The following is a 23,870-nucleotide window of genomic DNA, read 5'->3' as shown; positions in this document are numbered from 1 at the left end:
CAAGTTTTGGCTCCATAAGACACTTTGAACTACCCCTTCACCACACACAGGCACGTGGGCTTGTGTACATGCACACACACACACCTCCAAATCCATATGCAAGCCAGCTTGAGGCAGCTTATGTTACTTGCAACCAATCAGTCCTAACCAAAAAGGAACACAGTGTCCCTTTTCAGAGATGATTGAGGATCTTGCAGAACGCTAGGGTCACCCTGAAGAACTGCCAGTTCTCATTTCCTTTGTGCATAGAAAACTGAAGACAATGAGTCATATTTGTCATAAATTCACCCCAGACCTTGCTACAGAGGTTGCCTTTGTTTAAAGCTTCACTATTACTTTGGTTTCTAATACTTTTTACTCTTTTTTCTAAAAGTATTCAACAAAACATTCAACAGTGAAAATAATAAATAACTGTGTATTATGTGAATGGGAGGTGTTGTGTCTTCCAGGGGCAGGCAATGGGACTAATATCTATTGAGTTCCAACAATTTGCTTTGCATGTATTTTTTACTTTAATCCTTATCACACACAATCTACTAGTAATAACAAAATGAGGCCATGCCTGGTGGCTCATGCCTGTAATCCCAGCACTTTGGGAGGCCAAGGCGGGTGGATCACTTGAGATCAGGAGTTTGAGACCAGCCTGGCCAATATGGTGAAACCTGGTCTCTACACAAAATAAAAAATTAGCTGGGCGTGGTGGTGGGGACCTATAATCCCAGCTTCTCGGGAGGCTGAGGCAGGAGAACCACTTGAACCCGGGAGGTGGAAGTTCCAGTAAGCTGAGATCTTGCCACTGCACTCCAGCTTGGGAGACACAGCGAGACTCCATCTCAAAAAACAATGTGTGTGTTTTTTGAGATGATAACAAAACCATTTTACCAGTGTAGAAGCTGAGTCTCAGAGAAGCATTTTGTTAAGGTCACACAGCTAGAAAGCCACAGAAGATTTTAAGCCCAGGTCTCAGGAGAATCAAAGTTGATGATGCTTTCACTATTCCACATTGTTAAACAGAAAAAAAAAAGTGCTTTGATTAACCATCCTGTTAGATAGACTCTGATTAACTGACATCTCACTCTGGCTATTTTTATTCTCACAATATAGGGTATTCTCTACCATCAGGGAAAGAAACAGAGATAGGGAGAATGACCTTCTAGCACCAGATCTATTAAGGATATTTCTGCATTTTTAAAATTTCTAAATGAAGCATTGCTACCTCTGATAAAAACAGAGGATAACATTTTTTAACATGTGGAAGAAAGAAATGCCAGGGAAGACTAAATGAGGGGCACAAGATGCTTAAACACAGAAGCATCTTGTAGCCATCCCTTCTCACTGTCTTAGTAGGTGTACATTCTCAAGCTGTTGATTTTTCTTGACTAATTAAAGACGATCGGAGTTTTAGGGTTTGGCTTTATTTTTGTTTCTCCATCTTTCACATATTCCAACTCACACACTGCTGCTGCCAATTAGCAAGAACATTGGAGAAGAGTTAGTCCTGGCTGTAACCAGGCTGGATACAAACCTGTCACAATGAGATTAGGGAGATTCAGGCAAAAGCATTTACCTTAATGTGTTTCATTCCTAGCAAAACAATCATGCAAATGTTTTAAGTCAAACTTTCCAAAACAGACACAGCCATGCAAAGCTGTCCATGTGAAACAGGTTGCGAGTCAGAACCACCATTTTTATCTTTCACTGCTGTTCTGTAGGCCAGTTAACTCTTCTCTACCCATTGAATGTTTTCTTTGTTTTTAGATTTATTTTTAAAAAAACCATCCAGCTGAACTGTTACATTACAAAGAAATGTTATACTTTTGCTTTTAATACATTCCAACATTACAGGAATGAAATGCAGAAAGGGAAATTTGGGTTTGAGTTTTTCATACTGTCAGTAGCCCTTCCTGTAAACCTTGCCAATGTCAAGAATGTCTTAAAAAGTGTAAACTACAGGAAAACTCCAATTAGCCAAAATGCCCTGGGTATGGGAGATTCCAGGTTATCTCAGAGTTAACCAGAAAATCCTTTACACTTCAACCCTTGCCATTGAAAATCTCTGAAAAGCATGAGTTGAGTTTCCTGCCTTAAAAGGCACAGTTTACTCTAAATGCAATTTAATGTTTGCCTGATAGTTGAGGGTCAGGGTGGACCTCAGGCTAAATATTCTGGACCCCAATTCTCATTGTCCAGAAAAAGCAAAACAAAAGGAAATGGGAGATTGGGTAGAATTTGTACTCAACCGTAGGACATGTTTTTGAAGTTCTTGAAAGGAGCCTTTTCCTTCTGGTATTTTGCTCCTTTCTGCTTCTATAGAGAAAGAGGAAAAAAAGTCTGCTAAACCAGGAGTTTTGCCTATATAAATTCCAATGAAATCAAGATGTTATGATATTTGAATTTTTTCATTTAATCTTTATGAAAGAGATGACTGAGGTGTTGGCCATCAGGAATTGGGAGCCATCCTCTTCCACCTGGTCTTGGGTCTAGTACCGGGAGGCTTGGAAAAGTGAGTTGCCTTAGCCACACCCTACCTTTCACTACCCTTCCCCCACCCCCCACCACCAGAGAACAGAATGGCAAGGGTCGTGCATTTGGTTATTTCTTCTCAGATCATTTGTCAGTCTCTAGACCAAGGTTCTTCATCTTTGGCATTACTGACATTTTGGGTTGGGTAATTATTTGTTGTAGGAAGCTGTATTAGGGTTATCCAGAGGGACAGAACTAATAGGATAGATGTTTATATAAAAGGGAGTTTATTTTTTAAAATTATTTATTTATTTATTTATTTTTTGAGACAGAGTCTCGCTCTGTCGCCCAGGCTGGAGTGCAGTGGCATGATCTCAGTTCACTGCAAGCTCCGCCTCCCGGGTTCACACCAATCTCCTGCCTCAGCCTCCCGAGTAGCTGGGACTACAGGTGCCCGCCACCACGCCTGGCTAATTTTTTTTTTTTTTTTTTGTATTTTTAGAAAAGATGGGATTTCACCCTGTTAACCAGAATGGTCGGGATCTCCTGACCTCATGATCCACCCACCTTGGCCTCCCAAAGTGCTGGGATTACAGGTGTGAGCCACGGCACCCAGCCAAGGGGAGTTTATTAAGGAATATTGACTCACACAATCACAAGGTGAGGTCCCACAATAGGTCGCCTGCAAGCTGAGGAACAAGGAAGCCAGTCTGAGTCCCAAAACCTCAAAAGTAGGGAAGCCAAGAGTACAGCCTTCAGTTGGTGGTCAAAGGTCCAAGAGTCCCCAAAGCTTGGAGTCTGATGTTCAAGGGCAGGAAGTGTCCAGCACAGGAGAAAGGTGTAGGCTGGGAGATTCAGCCAGTCTAGTCTGTTCACATTCTTCTGCCTTTTATTCTGGCCGCACTGGCAGCTGATTAGATTGTGCCCACCCACATTGAGGGTGAGTCTGACTTTCCCCATCCACCGACTCAAATGTTTATCTCCTTTGACAACACCCTCACAGACACATGCAGGAACAATCCTTTGCATCCTTCAATCCAATCAAGGTGACAGTTGATATTAACCATCACATGGGCTGTTCTGCACACAGTAGGATGTTCCTGCTAGATGCCAGCAGCACTCCCCTCACCTCCTCAGTTGTGACAACCAAAAATGACTCCAGACATTGCCAAATATTCCCTGAGAGGCAAAATTGCCCCTGGTTGAGAATCACTGGTCTAGACGGAGGCACAATTATTCGTTTTCTCCCCCACTTGTCAAGATTATGAGTTTTCTTGACTTTGGCAAGTAATTTCATAACATATTTCCTGTACTATTTCATGGAAAAACAAAAATAATTCTCTGATGAAAGTGGTATTTTGACTTGAATTGTATGAGGCAGGCCTTGTTAAAATACAACTGCAGGTTCTGCATTGTTTACTCTTCTAAATTTCCCTTGAGGTCATTGTCATTATGGACATCGAGCCACGCCTTAGCCACAGCCTCTTACGTTGTACGTCTTCAATTTCATTTTTGCATCTATCTCAGAAATACTTTCACTACTGTTGCTGCTTCCTAAAGGCTTAATAGATTTTTCACCCACTGGGTTCTTTTAAACCCATTATTCTTTCTCTCCAGTGGATTGGGTTAAGTTTAAAGTCCATGTTCTTAAAGAATACTTTGTATATTTTAAACATTTGCTAAATTAGTTGAATTCAGGCAGTTAGTTCTAGATGCCTGATTTTAAGGGTAAGTATTTCTGCTGTAGAAAGAGTAGAAGTTAAATTTTTGTGGAGAGCAGATTAGGAGAGTTACCTACATATGTTGATTTTCAAATTTCAAACAATTAATATTTCATATATTATAATGTATTTATGTACAATTTTCCAGGTTCATCAGATTTTTTGTGTATGTTATTTTTACTTAGATGGTAAAGAATAGAACACAGAACAATAGGTGCTCTCTGACTGTATAAAAAATTTTTGTTTACCTAGGTAAAGCCTAAAATATAACAATTAAGGCTGGGTGTGGTGGCTCATGCCTGTAATCCCAGCATTTTGGGAGGCCGAGGCAGGCAGATCACTTGTGGTCAGGAGTTTGAGACCAGCCTGACCAACATGGAGAAACCCCGTCTCTACTAAAAATACAAAATTAGTCAGGCGTAGTGGCGCATGCCTGTAATCCCAGCTACTCGGGAAAGCTGAGGCAGGAGAATCACTTGAATCCGTGAGGTGGAGGTTGTGGTGAACTGAGATCACACCATTGCACTCCAGCCTGGGCAACAAGAGCAAAACTCCATTTAAAAAAAAAAAAAAAAAAAAAAAAAAATCCTTGTTTACATAAATTTAAAATAGCATGTATTTTTCTGATATGAAAGTAACACCCTCACATGAAGTTCACTGGAAATACAAAAAGTGAAATGATGAAAAAGTACTTGTGATATTATCACCCAGAGATTGCCACTATTAACATTTAGAAAATGTTTCCTTTCGGTCTTTCTTTCCTTTTACAAAACTGAGACCACCCTAAGTTTAGAACTCTTTATTCTGATTTTTGAAATAATAGTGAGCACAGATACAAATATAACTAGTGTATTTAAACTGCCCCACCCTGTAGGACTTTAGGTGATTTCCAGTTCACCATTATATGTTTAGTGCTGCAGTGAAAGTCTCTATACATAAATCTTTGCATACATGCCTGAGCAGCACTTTCAGCTAAAACTTGAAAAGACAAATACAGGGTCAAAAGGTATGAATTTCTAAGACTCAATCCATATTGCTGAATTACCTCGGGAAAGCTATGCCCATTTTCAGTCTTTCTTTATTGGCAATTTTCTTGAAGGGCTTCCATCTTGTTCTGTCAACCTACAGGCCTGTGAGACATTTCCCGCGAGACATTCTTCAGATATGTCAATGTCAATGTAATAAGATACATCTTAAGATATCTGTCAACAGCCTCCCTGGACCCATCTCAAGCCATCTGTCAATGGCAACTCTAATATATTTTGGGAAGATGCTGATGCAGTTGCCAAAAAAAAGTTTGCAATGGAATCAGATTGTCCAATCACTTAAGTTGCAGAATTGAACTGTGTTAATGACATGTGACAATTTTATCACAATATCCAGAGACTCCATGCTAGGAATATGTCATTTTTTGTTTGTTTGTTTTTTGTTTTTTGTTTTTTTTCTTTTTGAGACAGATTCTCACTCTGTCACCCAGGCTGCAATGCAGGGGTGCAGTGGCGTGATCTCAGCTCACTGCAACCTCTGCCTCCTGGGTTCAAGTGATTATCCTGCCTCAGCCTCCTGAGTAGCTGGAATTATAGGCACACGCCATCACTCCCAGCTAACTTTCATATTTTTAGTAGAGATGGGGTTTCACCATGTTGGTCAGGCTGGTCTCGAACTCCTGACCTCGTGATCTGCCCACCTCAGCCTCCCAAAGTCATGTCCTTGTAAATTTAAGGGCAGGCTGCAGGACGGGGAATGGGAATTATCTTTCATGTGCATTCTGCAGAACTCACACAATCCCAGCCATGTCGCAAACTTGGCAGCAAGAATTGACTGCCAACCCTTAGCTCCAGTCAAGACTAGGGAGAAAAACACTACTTAGATACAGGACTATATGACTTAGAAAGGTAGATTAGTATAATCTGACTATAACACATGCAACTGTTACTTTGCTGTGGGTTTGAATTTCGTGCCACCAAATTATCTCTAACCAAGACAAGTATGATGTTCCCAGGAAATGGAAAGGATCAGCTTTCTTACACTATAGAAAGCACTTTCATAAGTATATAAAAGTACTTTTCTTTCTTCCTTTTTTTTTCAAATGGAGTCTCCCCCTGTCCATAGGCTGGAGTGCAGTGGCACCATCTTGGGTCACTGAAGCCTCCATCTCCTGGATTCAAGAGATTTTCATGCCTCAGCCTCCCAAGTAACCTAGAGTACAGGCACATGCCACCACGCCCAACTAATTTTTGTATTTTTACTAGACATGGGGTTTCACCATGTTGGCCAGGCTGGTCTCGAACTCCTGACCTCAAGTGATACACCTGCCTCAGCCTCCCAAAATGCTGGGATTATAGGCGTGAGCCACCACACCCAGCCCATAAGTGTTTTTTCATTACTGTTTTTTACTGTTATCATAGCTTTATTATTGTTCTGAGCTGACTCTGAAACCCAGAATCTAAAATATCTGGGAACTAATTCATTTTATTTTTTTATTATTTATTTTTATTTTTATTTTTATTTTTTATTTTTAAATTTATTATTATTATACTTTAAGTTGTAGGGTACATGTGCATAACGTGCAGGTTTGTTACATATGTATACTTGTGCCATGTTGGTGTGCTGCACCCATCAACTCGTCATTTACATCAGGTATAACTCCCAATGCAATCCCTCCCCCCTCCCCCCTCCCCATGATAGGCCCCGGTGTGTGATGTTCCCCTTCCCGAGTCCAAGTGATCTCATTGTTCAGTTCCCACCTATGAGTGAGAACATGCGGTGTTTGGTTTTCTGTTCTTGTGATAGTTTGCTAAGAATGATGGTTTCCAGCTGCATCCATATCCCTACAAAGGACAAAAACTCATCCTTTTTTATGGCTGCATAGTATTCCATGGTGTATATGTGCCACATTTTCTTAATCCAATCTGTCACTGATGGACATTTGGGTTGATTCCAAGTCTTTGGTATTGTGAATAGTGCTGCAATAAACATACGTGTGCATGTGTCTTTATAGCAGCATAATTTATAATCCTTTGGGCATAGTGTTGGAAGTTCTGCCTAGGGCAATTAGGCAAGAGAAAGAAATCAAGGGTATTCAGTTAGGAAAAGAAGAAGTCAAATTGTCCCTGTTTGCAGATGACATGATTGTATATTTAGAAAACCCCATTGTCTCAGCCCAAAATCTCCTTAAGCTGATAAGCAACTTCAGCAAAGTCTCAGGATACAAAATTAATGTGCAAAAATCACAAGCATTCTTATACACCAGTAACAGACAAACAGAGAGCCAAATCAGGAATGAACTTCCATTCACAATTGCTTCAAAGAGAATAAAATACCTAGGAATCCAACTTACAAGGGATGTAAAGGACCTCTTCAAGGAGAACTACAAACCACTGCTCAGTGAAATAAAAGAGGACACAAAAAAATGGAAGAACATACCATGCTCATGGATAGGAAGAATCAATATTGTGAAAATGGCCATACTGCCCAAGGTAATTTATAGATTCAATGCCATCCCCATCAAGCTACCAATGAGTTTCTTCACAGAATTGGAAAAAACTGCTTTAAAGTTCATATGGGACCAAAAAAGAGCCCGCATCTCCAAGACAATCCTAAGTCAAAAGAACAAAGCTGGAGGCATCACGCTACCTGACTTCAAACTATACTACAAGGCTACAGTAACCAAAACAGCATGGTACTGGTACCAAAACAGAGATATAGACCAATGGAACAGAACAGAGTCCTCAGAAATAATACCACACATCTACAGCCATCTGATCTTTGACAAACCTGAGAGAAACAAGAAATGGGGAAAGGATTCCCTATTTAATAAATGGTGCTGGGAAAATTGGCTAGCCATAAGTAGAAAGCTGAAACTGGATCCTTTCCTTACTCCTTATACGAAAATTAATTCAAGATGTATTAGAGACTTAAATGTTAGACCTAATACCATAAAAATCCTAGAGGAAAACCTAGGTAGTACCATTCAGGACATAGGCATGGGCAAAGACTTCATGTCTAAAACACCAAAAGCAACGGCAGCAAAAGCCAAAATTGACAAATGGGATCTCATTAAACTAAAGAGCTTCTGCACAGCAAAAGAAACTACCATCACAGTGAACAGGCAACCTACAGAATGGGAGAAAATTTTTGCAATCTACTCATCTGACAAAGGGCTAATATCCAGAACCTACAAAGAACTCAAACAAACTTACAAGAAAAAAACAAACAACCCCATCAAAAAGTGGGCAAAGGATATGAACAGACATTTCTCAAAAGAAGACATTCATACAGCCAACAGACACATGAAAAAATGCTCATCATCACTGGCCATCAGAGAAATGCAAATCAAAACCACAATGAGATACCATCTCACACCAGTTAGAATGGCGATCATTAAAAAGTCAGGAAACAACAGGTGCTGGAGAGGATGTGGAGAAATAGGAACACTTTTACACTGTTGGTGGGATTGTAAACTAGTTCAACCATTATGGAAAACAGTATGGCGATTCCTCAAGGATCTAGAACTTGATGTACCATATGACCCAGCCATCCCATTACTGGGTATATACCCAAAGGATTATAAATTATGCTGCTATAATTCATTTTATTTTGATGCACAAAATTGGTAAGTGTCAGTAATCGCCTGGTTTCATCCCCTTACCAGATCCTCCCTGGCAACTTGACCCTCATCAAGAATCATAAAGCTGGAATTAGCCTTTAGCTTTCAAGGGACTGGTGTATAGTCTAGTCTAAATTTTCAAGTGGCCAGAGTGGTCTCTACCCTCAAATGGATGAAGTGTTCATGGGTTCTCATTGCTCTGAACCACTGGCAAATTGAGTCACTTTCTGAACTGTCACAAACAGTACAAAGTCCCCAGGCATTCAGACTGTTCCTTAGCTCTCTGGACCATATTATCTCCTTGGCATCTCGTCTAAATGCAACACACCACCAAAGTCAGAGCAGACAGAAACCACAAGGAACACATAACAGACAGAAGTCAGGGGCCTACCGCTTTGCCAATGAGGCAGACTGGAAAGGCAGGCCTGACCCAAATTGCTTCTCACTATAAATAGCTTTATTAAGAATGGGTTGTACTTAGCCACACCCATCAGATGAGATCAAAGCATCTTGAATGCATTTCCTGCATGTGGTCTGTTGGGTATAAGAATAACCTAAATTCTTTATGTCCGTACACTGTAGCCAAAATTCACCCAAATGGCATTCTCCTGGAATGGAGACTAGAACCCAGCTTATCCATCTGCATGTGTTCTATGGATTTATTCCTACCCTGAGTGTAGGAATAGAAAGGGGGAATTAGAAACAGACATTTTTAAACACTTCGCCCATTTTATTACATGTAGTTGTCCCAATAATTCTGTAAGCCAGGACTTTTATCTCTTTCACAGAAGAGCGAAATGAGGCTCAGAGAGGGTAAGTATCTCACCCTAAGTCACACAGGAAAGAAATGGCAAGGCCAGGACATGAACGTGAATCAAACTGCCCAGTTTTTTTTCTTTTTCTTTTTGAGATGGAGTCTCGCTGTGTCACCACTCTACAGTGCAGTGGCGCAATCTCGGCTCACTGCAACCTCCGCCTCCTGGGTTCAAGCAATTCTCCTGCCTCAGCCTCCCGAGTAGCTGGGACTACAGGCACCCGCCACCACATCCAGCTTATTTTTGTATTTTCAGTAGAGATGGGGTTTCACTATGTTGGCCAGGATGGTCTCAATCTTTTGACCTCGTGATCCACCCACCTTGGCCTCCCAAAGTGCTGGGATTACAGGCATAAGCCACAGCGCCTGGCCTCAAACTGCCCAATTTTAAGGTCTCTGTACTCTCCATCATCACATAGCAGGGGATCTCAAGTAGACAAATTTCTTTGAAGACAAACTTCAAATCTAGAAGAGTTAACCAGAATGAGGACTCCAGGGGTTACATCACTTTTTATGAAAAATGAGCATTACAAGGCATGGCATGTTGGTTATAAATTTGTGCAATTTTTATGTGTTAATGTCTCTGTCTGAATGAACCTCATTTATCCTATATCAACACAAGTAACTTGTATGTCTTTTTATAGGTTTTTGTTTCGTCTTGAACTCCTAGGGCCTGAGAGCCCTGACCATCTATGTTATACCTAGAATTTAGAATTGTTTTTCCTTTTCTTTCAATCCTGATTTAGTGTGAAATTGAGTCAGGGCAGGCAACTCAAGAGTGTATGATTATTACAGAAACAGGCTGCCCAGTCAGGGCCACATTTCATAGTCCTCTGAATGTAGCTGGGCCCGTGTGGTCATTTCTAGTCCAAGGTAGTTAAGAAAGAGATATATATTCCTTCATGCTTCCTCTTTTCTCTTCCACCTGGTTGCAGAGAACTTTGCAACTAGATGTGGTAGCTCATGCCTGTAATCTCAGCACTCTAGGAGGCCAGGAATTTGAGACCAGTCTCGGCAACATATTGAGACCCTGATCTCTACCAAAAAAAAAAAAAAAAAAAAGAAAGAAAGAAAAATTAGCCAGGCATGGTGGTGTGCACCTGTGGTCCCAGCTACTCAGGAGGCTGAGGCAAGAGGATCACTTGAGTCTGGGAGGCTGGGGCTGCAGTGAGCCATGATTGCACCACTGCACTCCAGCCTGGGTGACAGAGCAAGATCCTGTCTCCAAAACAAAACTCGAATATGCCTCAGAATCAACTGGAAGACTGTTAAAAAGCAGATATTGCTGGGCTCTATCCCCAGGTTTTTCTTCAGTAAATCAGGGACTTGATGATTTGCAAGCCTTACAAGTTCCCAGATGTTGTGGATATACCAATCTGGGCACCACACATTGGGAACCACTGCCCTAGGGCAACACCCTTGTGGAACGCTGACTAGACACCCCTGGAGGTGTTTTAAACCTAATGCCCAAGCTGCAACTAAAACCAATAAAATCAGAATATCTTGGGGATGGGGCTCGTGTATTAGCATAAAGCTCCTCAGGTAATCACAAAATTGAGTTAAAATGGAAAATCACTGGTGTAAGGTGGAGCCTTAAGATTGAAGAAACATTGGTTCTTAAATCACTGGTGGAGGAAAGCAGCCTGCCTGGAAGAAATGCCCACTTTGGATTGTTACACGAACAGGAAATAAACTTTTACTAGGGTAGGCTGCTGAAATTTTGGAGATGATTTGCTGTTGCAGTTGGCATTATCCTTATTAACACTCTAATGTTGACTGTTAAGAACCAGCTTTCAAACATTCTCTTGCTTCTCCTTTTAATTCCTGCCTTGTTCTGCTCTGAGAGTATTGATCTGATTGGTTAGATTCTGCGATACTTAGTGGCCCTTATTTTCTAGAGGTGGAACTTAAAACAGATAGAAGGTTATATACCACACACATAATATAGGTATAGCCTGTCTTTTTCTCTCTTTATCCTTGTGGCCAGAATAGCAGGGTAGCTCTAGTTCATTCTCTTCGCTTCTCCCCACCCCTTCACTTTTTCTCTCCTTGGAAACACGTTCCTCCTCCCACCTGGAAGCAGGTTCAGATTTCTTCACTCAGTTTGAAAGGACTTGGGCAGCCACCATTCGGCAAATATTTTAGGCAAAGGTGAGAAGATGCTTTCCCTTTCTTCTCTGATATAGTTAAAAAACAAGAATCAAAACCAAACCACAAAAAACCTGAGCCAATACACATCAGCCAGAGGCAGAGGACAGGGAACTAGAGAGTCGAACAGGTAATACCTGAGAATTGGGCTCGAACCACGACAGGCAAGAAGCAAGAGGTCCACTCTTGCTCAAGTTTGCATTCCGGTTTTTCACCAAAGCTCTAAAAATAAAGTGCTACTTACCGCTCCTATGAAGGCACTGCTGGGAAATGGAGCTAGTCAGCCAAAGGCAGGATTTAGGTGTTGCAGGGTTCTCTGGCCAAATGTCTTCATCGACCCTCCATTAGCTAAAAAGATGGTGTAATTGTGATAACAAACATTTAAAAGGCATGGTGACCAAAAACAGATATGGATGACTTTGTTGAGGAATCAACCCATGTCTGTGTTCACTCTAAGGGAGACTAACATCATGTGAATAAAAAACTAGACAGATTCCCCCCACCGCCCATAAAAATGTCAGGTTTTCGATAGACAGAAATGGAAAAGCTAATGACTCTAAAAGCATATGTTGTAAATTCTGCCTTTTCATGATAAACGTAAAGGGACAACAGTCTCAGTTGAGAATCAGTTTCCTGGCTGACAGCAGTGAACTACCCCTCTCCTGGCCGCTCTTGTTCTTGGAGCTTCCCCTCAACTTTCCCTAGTGGGAAATGGACAACTTTTTTGTTGTGAGAAACAGAAAATCCAACCTAAGATAGTGCTCAAAGAAATCTTATTGAATCATGTACTGACTGTCTGAAATCAGGACTTACTTCAGACATTGATTGATTCGAAGGCTCAAGCACTGTCCTCAAGATCCAACATCTCTCTGGTTCTCGTCCTGACTTGACTGAGTTCTCAAACCTGTGTTCCCTCAATAGATGGAAATGGCTACAGCTGCTCCAACCTCATACCTCTCGAGTCAAGCAAGGATCTAGTGAGAGTCTCCTTCCCAGAATTCCCTGCAAAAGTCTCACTGTGTCTCTAATTGGCGCTAATTAAGTCACATAATTATCAATGAACCAATCATTGGAGTCCAAGGAAATGCAATACCTTGATGGGCTTAAATGTAAATCACATGCCCTACTCCTGAGGCAGGGTGAGTCATCCCGGTAGAAAGAAGAAGGGATGGTGGAATTGTCAGAAGAAGGGGGATTAGATTCTGGACAGCCAAAAAGGAACAGGTGTCTGGCATAGTATCCCTGACTTCCAGGGCCAATCCAAGAAAATTCTTCTTTAACTGTTTTCTCCTGAGGGGCAGCTCAGGAGGTACATTTGATTCGCTACATTGCGTTTCCAACTAGCCCCAATAAAAGGGGAAGGATGGAGACAGGAATAAGCCTGAAAAGGGAACAGAATTGAGGGGAGAGCTCTCCTGAGGGGGGAAGAATGAGACTGCAGAGTGGGAACTGTGTCATCCACTCTACACATCATCTTTCCCCTGGCAGAGCAGCCCACCCACACAGGAACTGGATCGCAAGAGCTGGTGATGTTCTCTTTCCGATGGAGACTCACCAGGCAGATGCTTCCTTCCTTGTTTGCCCTGGGCTGCTTCTCTCCTGCCACTTTATTGACACACACATAGATCCTCTTATGATGATGCTCCATGGAAACCAGGGATGGAATGAATCAAAAGTGGTCAGAGGAACCATTGTTCTCCCTTGTAAAATAACTGAACCCTTATTAATCTGTTGCCAGCCTTACATTTCTCCCGGAGAGATCTCCATTGGATGGAGGCTGTAAACAGGAAACTTGAAACCTTCAGTCATCCTTTGTATTACTTATTGTTTGCAGGCAGCTGCAGGGTATTCGCCACCACAGAGCTTACGCCTGGGGTTGAATCCTAGTAGGGAGATGAGCAGTATAGTTTCTAAGACACAACACGCAGAGGAGAAAATACACTTCTTCAAAAGGAAAGCAGAAATAAGGCTCAGAGTTGAGCAAAGACGCATTTTTAAATGGGTGACAGATTTGCAAGGATAGTAAAATAACTCTTAGTTTTACTTTGTGTACAATCTGCATGCCCACACACTGTGGCTACAGGAAAATGTAAAAATTTTTTAATTTCCTGTCATCTGGCTGAAGATGGACTATTACTACGGACAATACTGAAGCTTTGGGGAAACAGAAGTAAATTGTAAAGTAAGGCATACTTCAGAAATACCAGCAGATGTGGCTGGTGTCCAGGCTCAAGAGATCCTAGCTACAAAGATGATACCATGTGGAGGATGAGAGCTAGGACCCAGACGGTATGAGTGTGAATCCCAGCTCTGGCACTCACCAGCTGTGGGACTTTGGGAAAGGCACTTAACCTTTTTCTGCTTGTTTCATCATCTATAACACGGGGATAATAATAGTACGTACCTCACTGGGTTATTGTGAACATTCTATAGGTTACTATGAATAAAGTGCTTAGAACAATGACTAATGCATAGTAAGAGCTTGTATGTGTTAGCTATCATTATTTTTACTAAATAATTCTCCCCCATGTAGTTACTGGATTTGATTGTTGAGTGAAAAAATAGATGAATGGATAAAATCAGCCTTAGCATTCACTGCACATAAAGCACCAACCTCTCGGTCCCATTTTGCCCAGGTCCATTTTCCCAGCAATGACTGGTGTGCGGTGAGGCTCAGACCTCCTGGTTCTTTCTAAAGACAGGGTCTCCACTCTGCAACTCCTGAAAGCTAGCCAACCCCCACCAACCCCTCAATGTTTAAAAAGCAAAGTGTAGTCTAAAATCCATTCAGGGAAAAAGTTTATTTAAATAAAAATAAAACAAAGCAATACTGTCTGTGAAATAAGCACTTAACTAAATGAAACATTTTTCACTGTATGGAAGGACTTTGAAATGGACCAAATGCATTACTGAGTACATTCAATGAAAATCTACGTGCTGTCTTGGGCAACCTTCCAGGGTGTTTGATTCTGTGGGATTGCTGCACTTTCACTGCCTTGAACAATTTTACAGCTTTGTAAATTGCAGCTAACTGATTGCAATACAAGTGATTATTTTCCGTGGACATGTGTATGAGTCTTCTGTTGCTGTTTTAAAAAAAACTACCACAAACTAAGCAACTTGATATAACATAAATGTATTATCTTACATTTTCTGTGGGTCAGGAGTCCAGGCACAGGTTAACTGGGTTTTCTGCCCAGGATATCAGCAGGTTGAAATCATGATGTGGTCCTGGGCTTGGGTTTCTCTCCTAAGTGCATTTCGTTGGCAGAATTCATCTTGTGGTTTAAGACTGAGGTCCCTAATTTTTTTTTTTTTCAAGACGGAGTCTCCTCTGTTGCTCAGGCTGGAGTACAGTGGCACGGTCTCGGCTCACTGCAACCTCTGCCTCCTGGGTTCAAGCAATTTTCCTGCCTCAGCCTCCTGTGTAGCTGGGACCACAGGCACGTGCTACAATGCCTGGCTAATTTTTTGTATTTTTAGTAGAGACGGGTTTTCACCATGTTAGTCAGGATGGTCTCGATCTCCTGACTTCGTGATTCACACGCCTCAGCCTCCCAAAGTGCTGGGATTACAGGCGTGAACCACCGAGCCCGGCCCCCTGATTTTTTACTGGCTGTCAGCATGGGCTGTTCTCAGCTTCTAGAGACCACCTGCTATTCCCTACCATGTGGCCTTCACAACTTGGCAGTTTGCCTCTCAAAGGTCAGCAGAATCTTTCCTACTTTAAATCTCTTCATTTAAGGGTTTACTTGATTTAGGTCATATGCACTCAGGATAATCTCCTTTTTGATTAATTTGTCTCAAACATTTAATTACACCTGCAAATTCCCTTCACCTTTGTCGACCAACGTAACCTAATCATGAGAATGAAATCCATCATACTCGAAGTCCTGCCCACACTCAAGAAGAATAAATTCTGCAGGGGGTCAGCCATGGTGGCTAACACCTGTAATCTGTAATCCCAGCACTTTGGGAGGCCGAGGCGAGTGGATCACTTAAGGTCAGGAGTTCAAGATCAGCTTGGCCAACATGGTGAAACCACTTCTCTACTAAAAACACAAAAATTAGCTGGGCATGATGGTGCACACCTGTAGTCCCAGCTACTCATGAGGCTGAGACAGGATAATTGCTTGAACCCTGGAGGCAGAGGTTGCAGTGAGACAAGATCACACCACTGCACTCCAACCTAGGTAACAGAGCGAGACTCTGTCTCAAAAAAAAAAGAAAAAAAAAAAAAAAAAAAAAAAAAGAAAAAAAAAAGAAAAAGAAATTCTGCAGTCTTAAAAAAAAAAAAAAAGAAGTTATGCAGGGCATGCACACTAAGGGGTAGGAATCTTAGAATTCTGGTTACTACAACATGCAATGAATTTTGAAAATTGTCCCTACTATTTCCCCTCAAGCCAGTTTTTGCATCTCTTAAAACAAATTTGTCAGCTTTCTTGTTTGTTGGTTGGTTTGTTTTGGTGGTGTTTTTGGTTTTCTTTGAAACAAGGTCTCACTCTGTTGCCCAGGCCTCAGTGCAGTGGTGTGATCATAGTTGCAATTGCTCACTGCAACTTTGAGCTCCTGGGCTCATGAGATCCTCCCTGCTCAGCCTCATCTAGCAATTGTGGGCACCAACCATCAAGCCCAACTAATTTTTACATTTTTGGTAGAGATGGGGTCTGACTGGGTTGCCCAGGCTGTTCTCAAACTCCTGGGCTCAAGCAATCCTCCTCCCTGGGCCTCCTGAAGTGTTGGGATTACAGGCGTGAGTCACCACACTCAGCTGTTGGCACTCTTGATTGCCCATATGTGTATCTACTCTTTGATTTCCTTTGAACCTGTTATAATGTCTTACTGTTTTCCTTATTAATTAATGAGTTAAATAAAATATTTGACACGTGTTCATTTTCTGTTTGTATGAGTCATGGTTTTAGTTTTTAAAATATTCTATTTTCACATTAACTTTTATATTAATATTAATTACATAATTTTTCTTAAAAATGATGGATATGTTACTTACTTTTATGTGTGCAACTAAAGGGCTCTTTCCCTTTTCTAGAACTTCTAGCTCTTGAGACCAAATATTATTTGCTGCTGTGAAAGTCTAATGTTTCTGGCTTTTACTAGCCTCATCTTAAGAAGCTTAATCCTGAGACCTAGTGATAGAACTACTGTTACCTAGAAAGGAGCAAACAACCACCTGCCTCACCACCACTAGATTATTTTCCTTCCTTATGAACGAAAAATATCAAAGGGCGCTGCTGACATTTTCTTCTAGAATCTTGGGATTCCAGGATTTTGCTACTGGAAAGGGCAGGGGATTTTTTTCTCCTCTCTATGCTCAAAATAATGCACTTTTTTGATCACTAACAATGCCTTTGTGGAAACAAATACCAACAAAATTTGATGTTATCTTCCTGTGCCTAGCGTGGTGCCTGGTACATAGTAGGATTTCAGGAGATGTTAGGTCTCTGATTCCTTTCCAGCCATACTGTGAAGGGTGAAAAGAGAATAGGCATAAAGAGGCTTCCGGGTTTCCTGTGTCTATCCTGGCATCAAGCTGATTGGCAGCAGGGCCAGCCTTTCACAAGTGAGTATAGCGCATATGTAGCACACTCCTGATGGCTTTCATGAGCAAAGAAAATTCTTGCTCTTGCCAGAGAGTCAAATGAAAGATTAATGCCAGTTAAATAATATATAATAGTAAGATCATTATCCTGTCCTCTCCCAGTCAACTAACTTTGTAATGTGTAAACACTTACAGGGCATACAAAATCAAACTACATGAACTGTTGTAAAGTGGAAGGAACGATTCTGATCAATCTGGCGGCATACAAGGATACAAGAATTGTCTTTTGTTTCCCTTTTTCGAGTGAGGAGTCAAGCTGACATTCCGGACAATCATGACAAAACAAATTTCCTGTCTAACTTTAATAGGTAACCATCCGATCTTTATAACTGGTGCCTCCCATTACACACCCCCATGCTAACTTTCTCACAAGTTTCCTCTCTTTCTACCTTTAAAAGCAAAGGCTGTAACATCGTAGTTTTGTCTTCAAAGCCATCAGCAAATATTAGTCATGTTTCATCAAGGTGTGTCCTGGAGAGACAGAAAAGCCACATGACTCTCTTTATCCATTTCTTCTTACTGCATGGTAAGAATGAAACAACAGACTATTATAGAAAAAGTCTTAAAGAGGGGACTTAAGATGGAGGTTGGGAAAGGTATGGTTTGCAACGTAAAAGTAGAAAAGACATTCATGTGTGAGCAGCGCACATTTTTGAAATTGCTTCTGAATCCACTATTATAGGTTACATTGTCAGTAGGCTGTATTGATTAGTTTTAGGTAATTTATTTGTAAAATTTCTGCTAATGGACACTTCAGGATCATCTTTTGCATTTAATGTATCTAATACCCATTGATCAGGTCATTGGCTTATTGGTTATCTACTTTGCTGCCAAATGATTCTCTATAATTGCTTTCTTCATTACCCATTTCTATTCCAGGAGCAGCTTCTATTGTGTCCCATTACACTAATGGAAATTATTGATATGGAAATTAGTAGGCACTGAGCTTAAGAATTCTATGATACACACATTGCATTTCTTTAAGTCGTAGATGTTCTTGTATAATTAGCAGTAAATATTGACATGGTGAAATTAGTGGATTTAATTCAAAGCAAAAGAACAAGAAACATCTTTAAAAAGGAAACACCAAATATTTTGCATAGCTATGTATACTTTAGTAAAAATAAATATAGCAAGTTTGGTGTTTATGTTTAACATTGTTTAGCACCCCGAGTTAAAAGACAAGGGTGTTTTTGATTCTTGTTGCTATAAGCATGCTCATGTTATAGATGGAAATGTTAGCCTCAGGGTGGCTAATATCTGTGTGATGTTGTCCAATATGTTAGCCACTAGCTACATGTGGCTGTTGAGCACTTAAAATACAGCCAGTCTAAATTGAGATGTGTTATAATTATAAAAGGCACACCAAATGCTGAAGACTTAGCATGAAAAAAGGACTGTAAAATATCTCATTAATTCTTTAATTAATTATAGGTTGAAATAATATTTTGAATAGTCAGTCATAGCATATATTATTGAAATTAATTTCACCCTCTTTCTTTTTCCTTATTTTAAGGTGACTACTAGAAAAAACTAAATTACATATGTTGTTCACATTATATTTCCGTTGGACAGTACTGGTCTAGCACAAGTCCTAAGTGGGCAGTGTCTAGCACTTCACTGTGCCATATGGTAGCAACTAGTCTCATGTGATGATTATATTTAAATGCAAATTATTTAAAGATAATACTTCTAAAATTCAGTTCCTCAGTTGTGCTTGTCACATTTCAAGTGCTATTGCTCTATGTGGCTAGGAGCTACCAGACTGGACGACACAGATAGAGAAGCCTCATAGCATCCCAGAAAGTTGCACTGAAATGTGCTGGTTGAGGTCAGGAGTTCAAGACCAGCCTGGCAACATGGTGAAAACCCGTCTCTACTAAAAATACAAACATTAGCTGGGTGTGGCAGCATGCACCTGTAATCACAGCTACTTGGAGGCTGAGGTAGGAGAATCGCTTGAACCCAGGAGGCAGAGATTGCAGTGAGCCAAGATTGCGCCACTGCTCTCCAGCCTGGGAGACAAAGCGAGACTTCATCTAAAAAAATAAAAAAGGAAAAGTGCCAGTTCAGCACATCGCTAAGCAACCATTAAAACTGAGAATGCCTAGTCTGGGCACGATGGCTCACGCCTGTAATCCCAGCACTTTGGGATGCTGAGGCGGGTGGATCACGAGGTCCGGAGTTCGAGACCAGCCTGGCCAACATAGTGAAACCCCGTCTCTACTAAAAATACAAAAAATTAGCCAGGCCTGGTGGTGGGCGCCTGTAATCCCAGGTACTCGGGAGGCTGAGGCAGGAGAATCGCTTGAACCCTGGAGGTGGAGGTTGCAGTGAGCCGAGATCTTGCCATTGTACTCCAGCCAGGGTGACAGCGTGAGACTCCATCTCAAAACAAAACAACAACAACAACAACAAAAATCCCTGAGAATTCCTCTCTGCTAAGTCATTGTCCATGGAGACTGTAATGAAATACTATGAAAATAAATGAGTCATATTAAAGGTGAAACTGTGCAAATAGTGATAACGCATAGTTGGCAATGATAGTTATTAAAACAGGTATTCGTCCTTGGAAAGTCTAATCTCTAAGCACTGCTCAGAATATAGCTTCAGAGGTGGTATTTATCCATTGGGGTGACCACTTAATTTCGAGGGACAGAAAGGATGCAAATTGGGCAGAAAAAACTGGAAACACGTATAGCATTTTAATAAGTTGTAGTGAACAAGAACTTCCATTTTGGCTCTAATCTCTTTGAAGGGGCTTGGAAGTTAGACGACGAAGCAAGTCCTGAGGACCCCCAGTCAGACAATGCCAGACAATGCCAGTGTTCTTTCCTCTGTGCCCGGCTGCCTGGAGGTTAAGAGAGTAATGAGAACTGTATGTTTGTTTAGGGGATTGGGGGCTGCAGGGTGGGGAAGTCATAGATTTTAAAGTAAGCACTTAAGGGGAAATTTCTATAAAGCCAAGCTCAAAATTATTCCTAAACCTAAACCCTCAGAATCAGAAACCAAAATTAATGTCATCAGTTTCTCTTTGTTTTTGGCTGTGACCTTTTTGTACCCCAGCGCCATAGAAGGTCCAGGTGTCATCAGAAGAATAAGAAAAGTAGATCTTATTTTCTTTCTTCGGCACACTGTCACTCTCTTTTGCGTGGTGGGAATGGGGGGGTGTGTCCGAACACGTTTATTTATTTATTTATTAATTTATTATTATACTTTAAGTTCTGGGGTACATGTGCACAACGTGCAGTTTTGTTATATATGTATACTTGTGCCATGTTGGTGTGCTGCACCCATCAACTCGTCAGCACCCATCAACTCATCATTTACATCAAGTATAACTCCCAGTGCAATCCCTCCCCCTTCCCCCCTCCCCATAATAGGCCCCGGTGTGTGATGTTCCCCTTCCCGAGTCCAAGTGATCTCATTGTTCAGTTCCCACCTATGAGTGAGAACATGCGGTGTTTGGTTTTCCATTCTTGCGATGGTTTGCTGAGAATGATGGTTTCCAGCTGCATCCATGTCCCTACAAAGGACACAAACTCATCCTTTTTATGGCTGCATAGTATTCCATGGTGTATATGTGCCACATTTTCTTAATCCAGTCTGTCACTGATGGACATTTGGGTTGATTCCAAGTCTTTGCTATTTTATTTAAATGTACATTTGGGTCGGGTGCGGTGGCTCACGCCTGTAATCCCAACACTTTGGGTGGCTGAGGCTGGCAGATGACGAGGTCAGCAAATCGAGATAATCCTGGCTAACACAGTGAAACCTCATCTCTACTACAAATACAAAAAATTAACCAGATGTGGTGGCATGCGCCAGCAGTCCCACCTACTCAAGTGGCTGATGCAGGAGAAGTGCTTGAACCCAGGAGGCGGAGGTTGCAGTGAGCCAAGATGGCGCCACTGCACTACAGCCTGGGCCACGGAGAGAGACTCCATCTCAAAACAAACAAAAAAAAAGTACATTTGATGGAACCACTCACCACTCCATAGTTTTGTTATGTTTATTGTGCTTGTGTAGAAGTGAAGGCATCAGGGAAATTATCCCTTCTTGAGTGTCTGCATGTTATTATTCTCTCCAGTGTTCATAGGAGGACCGAGATCTTGCCATTGTACTCCAGCCAGGTGACAGCGTGAGACTCCATCTCAAAACAAAACAACCACCACAACAAAAATCCCTGAGAATTCCTCTCTGCTAAGTCATTGTCCACGGAGACTGTAATGAAATGCCATGAAAATAAATGTGTCATATTAAAGGTGAAACTGTGCAAATAGTGATAACGCATAGTTGGCAATGATAGTTATTAAAACAGGTATTCGTCCTTGGAAAGTCTAATCTCTAAGCACTGCTCAGAATATAGCTTCAGAGATGGTATTTATCCATTGGGGTGACCACTTAATTTTGAGGGACAGAAAAGATGCAAATTGGGCAGAAAAAACTGGAAACACGTATAGCATTTTAATAAGTTGTAGTGAACAAGAACTTCCATTCTGGCTCTAATCTCTTATCTGAGTCTACCAATGATAAAGTTCATTGTCCAACGTCACCAGCTGGTTAGTAGCTAAACCAGGATTTAAACCCAGGTTTTCCCTGAAGCTGAGCTCTGTTTTACACCAAAATAGCTCTTCTGGGCACTGAAGCAGGCACAATGGAGTTTCCTGCTGCCAGCATTATTGTGGGTATAAGTGAGTTAATACTGCACACTGCTTCTGGGGCATGCGATGTAGCCCATTAGAGTCTCCGCGGACTCTGAGTCCAGAGGCTAGGAATCTTTGCTTTGTCACTGATAAATGATCTGCGGGCTCTTAATCCTGATTCCATATTCCTCATTTGTAAAGCTGTTGGCATATTTGCACTGAGCAGATTGCTCTCTCTGCCAGCTTAGCTTCACATGGCAGTTTGGGATTTTATTTTTTCTTTAAGATTTCATAAAGCTGAGTGTAAAATGGGAATGTTTTCATAAACGCTTAAGCATCTTTAGTGAAGCTAATTTATAGAATTTAAATGTTCCTCTCCGGCAGTTTTAAACTCAAATTCCTCAGCAGTGGTGGGGGGTTGGGGCCAAGAAACAGGAAACTGCTCTGTTTCATTGTTCATACTCAACAATAAAAAATTAAACAGCCTAAAAAGTGCAAGCTAGAGAGAATTTTTTCAGACGTTCTCTCCTCTGAATTGGAGTGATGGTGATAAAGGCAAAAATGGGATTCCTCTCTTCTCTGGGTCCCCCAGCCCTCCCTGGCAGGGGCCTGGCAGCCACACCTTGAATTTCTGGGGTGACTCAGCCCCTGTGGCACAGTGCTAGGCACGACACCCAGCACCTTACTCAAGTCACCTTTGCCAGCGGCTTGCCTCCCAGCCCCTCCCTAGGGAGCATGCTTTGGCAATGGCATGACTGGGTGGTGAAGAACCTGGATTGTGCAACCTTGCAAGGTTGTGTAACCACCATGGCTGCACTTTTTGCACAGTCTGCTAGATAGCTTAGCACACAGCCAGAGTCTGCAGCGAGGTTCCCATGGTAAGATTTTTTTGGGAGCGACTTTCTGCTTCTATTTTACATCCCATCCTTGTTTTAGCATCTGTTTTTGTTGCCAGAAGATGAGATGGCATGAAGTCTGCCTTCCTCTCTCTTCTTATATGGAACCAGGTGGTGTATACATAAGTTAGATATTTAATATATCAAAAGGGGAGGCCTTTCTCCTCGCTTCTCATTTATGGCTTTGGGAGTTCAAAAGCCTCCTTTTGCCTCTCAGCCCTAACCAAACTCAAAAGATACTCAATTTTCTCTCTGGATCTGCTAATTCGGCTTTTTTTTTTTTTTTTTTTTAAACTGTGCATAGTGGACACCATCCTAGCCTTCAGCTCAAGAGATTGTGGACTGTATAATAATAGAAGTAATATGGCCGGGCGCGGTGGTTCACGCCTGTAATCCCAGCACATTGGGAGGCCAAGGCGGGTGGATCATGAGGGCAGGAGATTGAGACCATCCTGGCTAACACAGTGAAATCCCGTACCTACTAAAAAATACAAAAAAATTAGCCTGGCGTGGTGGCGGGCGCCTGTAGTCCCAGCTACTCAGCAGGCTAAGGCAGGAGAATCTCTTGAATCCAGGAGGTGGAGGTTGCAGTGAGCTCTACTCACTGCAGATCGCACCACTGCACTCCAGCGTGGATGATAGAGCTAGACTCCACCTCAAATAATAATAATAATAATAGAAGTAATATAACAGCTAACATTTAATAAGCGCTTATGCTTTTAAGAAGCAATATAACAGCTAACAGGGCCATATAATAGATACCTCATCCCAGTGCCATATAATAGATACCTATCCCTTAATTCTCACAGTCCTGAGATAAGTGTTATAATCATCTTCCCATTTTACTGGTGAGAAAACTGAGGCTCAGAAAGATTCTGTAATTTATCCAAGGCCACACTGCTTGTAAGTGGCATGACAAGGCGGGCACTCTGGTCCATGTCATGCTTATCTCACGT

The sequence above is a fragment of the Macaca thibetana genome, chromosome 14, assembly GCF_024542745.1.
Source record: "Macaca thibetana thibetana isolate TM-01 chromosome 14, ASM2454274v1, whole genome shotgun sequence".
Classification (NCBI taxonomy): Eukaryota; Metazoa; Chordata; class Mammalia; order Primates; family Cercopithecidae; genus Macaca; species Macaca thibetana.
Note: the sequence above shows the minus strand (reverse complement) of the source record.